Below are 8,414 nucleotides of genomic sequence, written 5' to 3'. Positions count from 1 at the left end.
GAAAAATTATATTAAGTAAAGTAAGTCAGGGGGCTGGGAAGTTGGCTCAATGGTAGAGCGCTCGCCTTGCATGCTTAAGGACCTGGGTTCGATTCCTCAGCACCACATAAGCAGGAAAAAAAAGCCGGAAGTGGCTCTGTAGCTCAAGTGGTAGAATGCTGGCCTTGAGCTGAAGAGCTGAGGGACAGCACCCAGGCCAAGAGTTCATGCCCCACGACCAGACCTCCCAAAAAAAATAAACAAAAAATAAAGTAAGTCATACTGAGAGAAACATGGGTTGCTTTTCCCTCATAAGTGGTAGCCAGAGGATGCCTATAAATCTATATTTAATAACTCATTTTAAAAAAAATTGCCTGGATACAGAATTCAGGATTGCTTGTTCAACTATTTACTGATAACATTTCATTTACTGGTTTTTGTCCCCTGAGGAAAAGTTACCTTTTGTGATATTGCTGAGTTCCATGTGACATTTTTTTTCCTCTAGTCATTTTGTTGTGTTGGTCCTCCCTTGTGTTTTCTGAAATTGACTAGATGCGATGATGTTTTGGATACTTTGTATTTGTTTTGTTTGGGGTTTATTAAGCTTCTTGGATAACTAAATTGATGTTTTTCTCCAAATTTGGTATTAAATCTTTGGCATTAATTTGGCATTAAATCATCCTATGTTGTTTTGTCTGTCTTATTCTCTGGCTTCATAGAATTCTAATTTTCTATATAGTTGAGAAAGACTTTGAGTATTAGATTGTTTAATTTTGGTATTTTGAAATGTTGTTATAACTTGAAATAAAATTCAAAATTTATAGCAATGATCTTCAATGGAGTGTAGGTTTGACTTCCATGTGTTTTTTAACTTTAAGATAGTGTCAAAACGATACATTTCAGTAGAAATATATTTTAAGTTTTGATCTTTTCTTCCACCTACACTGTGTGGTGTGATTCTCTGTTGTGGTATACTGAGTAGTGACAGTGAGCCCTGGCCCCTAGTCAGCTCCTAGATCACAAGAGCACATAACATGCTCTACGGTATATTCTGTTGCTAAGCTACAATATTTGGCAGAGTAGGTATATTGCACACAGTTTTGACTTATGATATTTTTAACTAAGGATAGATTTATCAGTATGCATCTCTAACTTAAGTAGAAGAACACCTATATTGCTTTAAATTGACTAGTGGCTGCTCATTAAAATAATAGCACGTCCATCATTTTTCTCAATTTAAAATCATTTTAGTTAGCATTTGTCTGCTTGTTTCTTTATATGAACAAAATCACTGTCTCCTCTTTTCCAGAAAAAAAAATATATAAAATCATGTTGGGAAGGACTTCATATTTTTGTTAACTGTAAAAGAAACTGTCGTCTGAGTGGATGTGAAAGCAAGGTTTTTAGTTCTATATGGAATTTGCTATCTTGTACTAGGGCAGTATATGAGAGGCTTCCTTTCCCTTGGAGCCTGTGAAGGACTCTATAACAGCACCTACTTTCAGTTTATGCAAACCCAAGTGTAATGTGTTAAGTCATGTCATCCTTACTCCCCCCCCTAAATTATGTTAACTTCTTTGTCCTCTGGAACTCAGAAAGTAACTTAGCTTGGAATTTGCATCTTTATAAGGGTAATCATGTTAAAATGAAAGAGTGGGCTTTAATCTGGCATGACTGATGTTCTTACAAAACTGGGGTATTGAGATCTGGAGGCTTGAGGAAAATGAAATCTACCTGAATTGAGCCATGTGAAGGTAGTGGGGAGGGCGTGCTACATCTTCAAACCAAAACATGGGGAAGAATGCCAGCAGACAGGAATGCTGCTTGCAGTATCTTCTCCCTCACAGCCTTATAAAGAAACAACCTACCAACACCTTAAATTCAAACTGCAGCCTTTAAAATTGTGATATAATAAATTTGATTTTAAAACTATCGAATTTGTGTGTGTGTGTTTATTTAAAGGAAGCAATAACAAATTATGGAATATGGGTAGGAACATTTTTTTTGACTTCACATTTTCTTCTGCAGCTTTCTTATCTTTCAAAACTACAGAGATTAAATAAAAAAGGTCCTTGCTCTTGGTTAGGTTTTTAACTTAAAGAAATGCTCTAAGAGGTTGTATTTCATATTTAAACCTCTCAAATATGGTCCCCATTAGAAATAAAGATTTTTTCCCATTCTTTTTTTTTTTTTTTTAGTAAGTTCATTAGTGAGAATTAGGCTTTTTTATTAAATTTGTTCTACTATACAAAATCATAAAATGGACAAAATTTATGAAGCTATTAACATGTCTGAAGGTGACTGACAGCAATGGCTAAGTTAGTCATGCTGCTAATTTACCTCCAAAGATTTGTTTAGCACATCAGAAATATCTTTTCTCCCAATTTGAAGAAAAAAAGACAATGAAATGTGCACTTTTCCCCATTCTTTTTATCTGTGTGTTTACCAAAGGCACACTTAATTTTCTTTGTCAACATTTTTTAAAATTCATGACTTGGCTACTGGTAGGAAGAGACAGTTCAGACTATCATCAACACTCACGTTATTTACATAGTGTAATTATCTCCAACTTTTAACTTTGCTTTCACCTGAGCACTTAGAGGTCACTGTAGGATGATCAAATGGCTTAATTTCACAATTATTGTGTAATAAGAAAACCTAAAGCTTGAGAATGAGAGAGATGGGGGTGATTAATTAGTGGAGTAGTCAGCACACATGCATTTATTATCGTAGATAGTGCAGTGTGTGATGTCCCCAAACAGTGACATAAAAGATGATGAACGCATTTTGCCACAGCAGATAAAACAGTCAGAGCAGTCATCAAAATGTTGTGAAAATTGGGGCTGGGAAGGTGGCTCAGCCATAGAGTGGTTGCTTTGCAGGCCCTGGGTTCAATTCCTCAGCATCACATAAACAGAAAAAGCCAGAAATGGCGTTGTGGCTCAAGTGGTAGAGCACTAGCCTTGAACTCAGGGACAGCGCCCAGGCTCTGAGTTCAAGCCCCAGACCTGGCAAAAACAAAAACAAAAACAAAACAAAAACATAAACAAAAATATTGTGAAAATTACAAACATGTGGTTCAGGACACATGAAGGAAGCACATACTGTGGGAAAATTAACACTGATAAACACTTGTCTGGTACAAGATTGTCACAAACCTTCAATTTGCACCTAAAAAGAAGACATTCTTTATTGTATCTTTGAACTTAAAAATACTTTCCATAAAAGTTCCTGAGAAATTTTACAAACTAACATGACTTCATTATTTAATTATTTTGCTATATGCAGAGAAACTTGTTATTTTCACTTGCTTTAATTTTATTATAAAAACTTTTAGATCCATTACCCTCTTCCTGTGAATATGCTCATTGCTGGAAATCTTTGAGATATCTAGCCTTTATCTAACTTATTACCCTCCTAAGAAACTATGACAATAACAAAGTCTTTAGTGTTTTCCCTTTTTAATCTCAGAGGTGACTGAGAAGAAAACAATTTTTCCATTTGCTTTAGATTCCTTTCTTTTATTCACCTTCAGTGATCTGTAATGGATAGAATATTTACTCCCCTAATACTTTAATTTTCAACTGCTTCACAAAAGGAAAGGTTTGCTTTTCTGCTCTTTTTCTCAGTCATAAAAGACCCAGGATGATTTCTTCACTGAGGGCTTACAAGGCTTTTTTGTTTTTACTTATGGAACCTCAAAAGACTGTACATCAGTTTAGATTTGAAGCCAGATTTTATGGTTTCCATGATCTTTAACTCTTGTCGCTGTAGCTTTAAATGTTGAAAGAAGGTGAGATGAAGCCAAGGAGACTGATGGTACATGGGGAGAAACGAGCAAAGGGAGCAGAGCTGTTGCAAGAAAGTAAATGGCTCTGAAAAAATAAAAAATAAAAAGCTGAGAAATTTATGTAGTGCCTTGTGAACTTTCACCTTACTTCCTGAAGTGTGAAGGAAGGCACAGACATTGCCGTTACTGCAAAAGCTTGGCACCTGAGCAAACATGTTTTCTCAGTGTTGTTTATTGATGTTAGATGTTTGTAGATTTTACAAGGTGGTTTTACTGCACTGCAATTTAGTCATTAAAAATCCACAGGTGAATGATAATTTAGGCCACCATCAAAATAAAAGTAAGAATTAAAACGTGCATTTGGTGCATTTGGACCTATGGGTGCTCTATAGTTTTGGTAGTTGGAAACTAGTTACTTAAAAGTTGTCATTTTTTTCTGTGTCTGAAGGAGAAAACATTTCCATCAGGATTTTGAGAAATGTGTAGGCAAGACTACACATCTATTTTTCCTTTTGAGAATTAGAAGGGTTTCCACATGAAGGTGTTAAGTATTCCGTTATTGATATAAGCCATATTCATCATTATTAGAACTAACCTTTGTTCTTGAATTGTTAGCTAATTACAGTTCCAAGCATGACGTGTCATGTGTATATGGTTGTGCATGTATATGATCAAGTCATGCACAAGAAACTGAGCTCAGAAAGAGGCTGTGGAGTGAACGGGCTAGATCTTTCCATAGTGATGATGTAGAGGGCTATAGAGAAACTGGGAAAATACTGCCAATGTTCATTTGAACAGAACACAACATATTAAAAAGCCAGATTTTTGGAATGGAACTGATAATTATATTCATTACCCTTTGTACATTGTGAAAATCTAGTTCGTGTTTATAAAACAAAACTTCCCCTAGACCACATAAGGACAATGACTGAGAACAAACTAATATAAGATGACAAAATGGGAGATATCACTTCTAATTCAGCCCATTAGAAAGACTGTGTCGGGAGTTCCGAGAAGATGGCGGAGGAGAAGCTGGAATCTGAACAAGCTCTTGCATAGAAAACAGTTTCAGAGTTCCAGTGAACAGTCCCAAGCCAGAGAATCACACCAAGTGTGCCATCACAGGACAGAGAGTTAGTCAAGAGAGGGGAAGCCAAGCAGACACATCTGAGCAGCTGCCGCTGCGGCGGCAGGGTCGCAGCGGCGACCACCGCCGCGGAGGCATACCTGAGACGCAGTCCGGGACGAAGGAGCCAGACGCAGCGGACCAGCGGATTCTACTCAACACCAGCAAGAACCGACAAGGAGCGGACAACTTCATCCTGCACTTTGCAGACCAGAGACGACCCGAGATCCAAGACTCCGCGTGAGTAGAAGCCCCACTTCCTCACTCCTCTGGGAGCAGAGGAGGGAAGGCCACCCCTCCCCCCCCCAGCACCGGTGATCTCCATCTTGGATACCGACAAAGCTCGGAGGAGCGGCTAGCTCCAGCTCAGGCCTTGGAATAGAGCTAGTCATTTGGCAGTTCACGGGAACTTGGCGGCGAGGTGACCTCACAGACTCAGTTCCATCCAGGGAGGGGTCGCCCAGCTCAGGCACCAGCCATTGGAGTGGCTCTCCTCGCTGGGTGGCCAGAGCCAGAGGCAGCCCCTCCCTCTAGCAGCCACCACAATCAATTGAAAAACAGAAACCCTGAGAATGGCTCCAGGCTGGGTGCTGTGAGTTTTTTTTTTCACAAAATAGCCCCAGGGAAAAGCTACTGTTCCTTGAAAGACCTCAACTCTACCCAGAACCTAGCCTCATCACTGCATCCCCCTCTTTTGTGATTCTCAAAGCAGATCACCCTCCCAGTAAACTAACCTGGGAGGGGGATCTCAAAATCTTGGGTAAAGCAGAGCATTTTTCTGCCTGTTCCAACAAACTGACTTAAGAAACCAATCAAGCCACAGGACCTCAAGCTGACCAGAGACTCCAACCAGACTCTGGTTACAGACAAAAGGGAGATACAGGACTCTTCCCACCCCTCCCAAAAAAAAAAAAAAAAAATCAAAGAACTTTTTTTTTCTTCTTCTTCTTCTTTTCTTTTTTTCTTTTTCTTGTTTTGTTTTTTTCTCGTTTTTTGTTACCTTATATATATATAAAAAAAAATTTTTTTTTTGCTTTTCTAAAACTTTTATTAATCTTTAATTTTTGCCTCTTCTGAAAAAATAATTGTTTTCCATTAATTTTTTTTTCTCCTCTTATAATTTTTATTTTAGGAATACGTGAATGTGTGTTTTCTTTTCTTTTCTTGTCTTCTTTCTCTTTTTCATTCATTCTTAATTATCTTTCTGTTTTTGTTTTTTTTCTAGCTCTACTGAACTTCTGATCTTTTCTTCTCACTTTCCTATCCTTTCCAACTTTTCCTCTTTGTTCACCTTTATGTGACTTAACTCTTGTCCTGCACATCCTCAGATAAACCCGTAGTTAACCAGTAGACCCTATCCCCCATTGTGTACACACTTAATCCACAAACTTATTACTCAATTCAAAACCTCTGAGACTTAAACTCATTAATAACAGTACTACCTCTTTATACCTATATAATATTTTAAGCATTTTTTAAAAGTTTTTCTCATCTCCTCTATGTCCCTCCCTTTCTCTCAACATATTCATATCCCTCTATAAATAGATGGTCTTTTAATCTCTAAAATAACATTAATTTTTACGTCTCTATTTTTTTTCTGGTCTCTTTTCATTCCCCTTTCCCTTTCTTCCCTTTTCTCTCTCTCTCTACTTACATCCTACCCAACCTATTTCCTGCATTGTGATTAGGACATAGTTAACTCTCCCTGTGCCTTCCCACACCAATCTATTCCTATTTTTTACCCACATCTCTCCCTAACCCTAATAATTTCTGGTTTTCCAAATTCTTCTCTGCGGTTCAAAGTCCTTTAACATATAGTTGTTTGATGTCGAATAGATGTATCTGTTGAACTAGATTGTATCTGTAGACTATTGACTGTACAAATGCAAACTTTGGTTGATGGTTGCCTTAAGATAGTGTTCTAGCACAAAACTGGTGCTATCTTCATCTCAAATGGGCAGAGTAAGCCGGAAAAACACAAGAAAAATGGCAAATTCGGGTATCTCAATTCCCAATCCTGATAATCAGGGGTTAGAACAGATAATGAATAATCCAGAGGAGAGTTCCCAAACAGCTCTACAAACACTGGTGGCAAACATGATAAATGAAAAGTTTGACAACGTACAAAGGACTCTGTATGAGCGTGATAGGGAGAGAGAGGAGGCATCCCAGAAGTTTATACAGGAATATCATAAGCGTGAGGAAGCTACTCAAAAACTGATACAGGATTTGCGTGAACAACTTGAGAATACTCAAAGAGAAAGGGAGGAATGGCGTGAGCAGGCTGAGAACACTCAAAGAGATCTGCAGGAATCCCATGAACGGGAGGAAGCTAATCAAAGAGTAATACAGGAATTGAGAGACCAGGTAGAGAACACACAAAGATCACTAAAGGCATTCATGGAATCCATTAACAAAGAGATGAAGGAAGTCAGGGAGACCACAAAGGGAATGCTGAATGGAACCCAACAGAAGGAATGGGAGCCCAAAGAAACCATAACCAATCAACTAAGTGATTTGAGGACAAACACTGAACACCAAATTAAGGAAGTAAAGAAATTCATACAAGACCTAAAACAGAGCTTCAACAAAGAACTTGAAGCCATCAAAGCTGACCAACTAGAAGGAAAAGAGATAAAAAAACAAAGTAGAGAGTCTTGACAGCAGGTTAGAACATGCAGAAGATCGAATCTCAGGGATTGAAGACAGCCTAGATATTATAGAGAAAGAACATACAACCATCCAAGACAAGTCCAAGAAATATGATAGATCTATCCAACACCTGGAAGACACCATCAGAAGGCCTAATCTAAGGATAATGGGTGTAGAGGAGCACCTAGAAACAGAAGTTAATGGTCTAGGAAATCTGTTTAACAGGATCCTAGCAGAGAACTTCCCAAACATGCAAAAAGATAGGCCTATCCAGATACAAGAAGCCTTTAGAACCCCAAATAGACCAGACCAGAATAGGACATCCCACCGTCACATTATAATCCACACAGGATCAACCCAGAACAAGGAAAAGATCCTTAAAGCTGTCAGAGAGAAAAGGGTAATCACTTATAAAGGGAAACCAATTAGAATCACCTCAGATTTCTCAGCAGAGACAATCAAAGCAAGACGAGCCTGGAATGATGTATGCCATGCCCTAAAAACAAACAACTATCAACCAAGAATACTGTACCCAGCTAAACTCTCCTTCATAACTGAAGGCCAAATAAAAACCTTCCATAGCAAAGAAAAATTGAGACAATACATCTCCACCAAACCAGCCCTACAAAAGATTCTTAAAGATGTCCTACACATAGAAAACCAACAAGACCGCAATAAAGGCCAAGAAACTGCACCCAAACTGAGAATCCAAGAACCATAGGAAGAACCCAGTTTTCGGAGCCCCCAAGAAGGTAGATAACATGGCAGGAACTCCCAAATACCTCTCAGTCCTATCTCTTAATGTTAACGGACTGAACTCTCCAATTAAGCGACATAGACTGTCTAGTTGGATTAAAAAACAAGACC

At 38.3% G+C, this 8,414-nt stretch overlaps 1 non-coding gene across 1 annotated transcript; it reads right to left on the bottom strand.

Moving 5' to 3' along the window:
- Window positions 1–2,264: 2,264 nt before the first annotated feature.
- Window positions 2,265–2,394, bottom strand: LOC122106941. Its single transcript, XR_006147260.1, has one exon. It is a non-coding gene; the product is annotated as a small nucleolar RNA SNORA19 (small nucleolar RNA).
- Window positions 2,395–8,414: the final 6,020 nt, after the last annotated feature.

The sequence above is a fragment of the Dipodomys spectabilis genome, unplaced genomic scaffold (assembly GCF_019054845.1).
Source record: "Dipodomys spectabilis isolate Male_0828 unplaced genomic scaffold, ASM1905484v1 ptg000043l, whole genome shotgun sequence".
In the NCBI taxonomy this organism is placed as follows: Eukaryota; Metazoa; Chordata; class Mammalia; order Rodentia; family Heteromyidae; genus Dipodomys; species Dipodomys spectabilis.
Note: the sequence above shows the minus strand (reverse complement) of the source record. Positions and strands in the feature narration are given on the sequence as shown.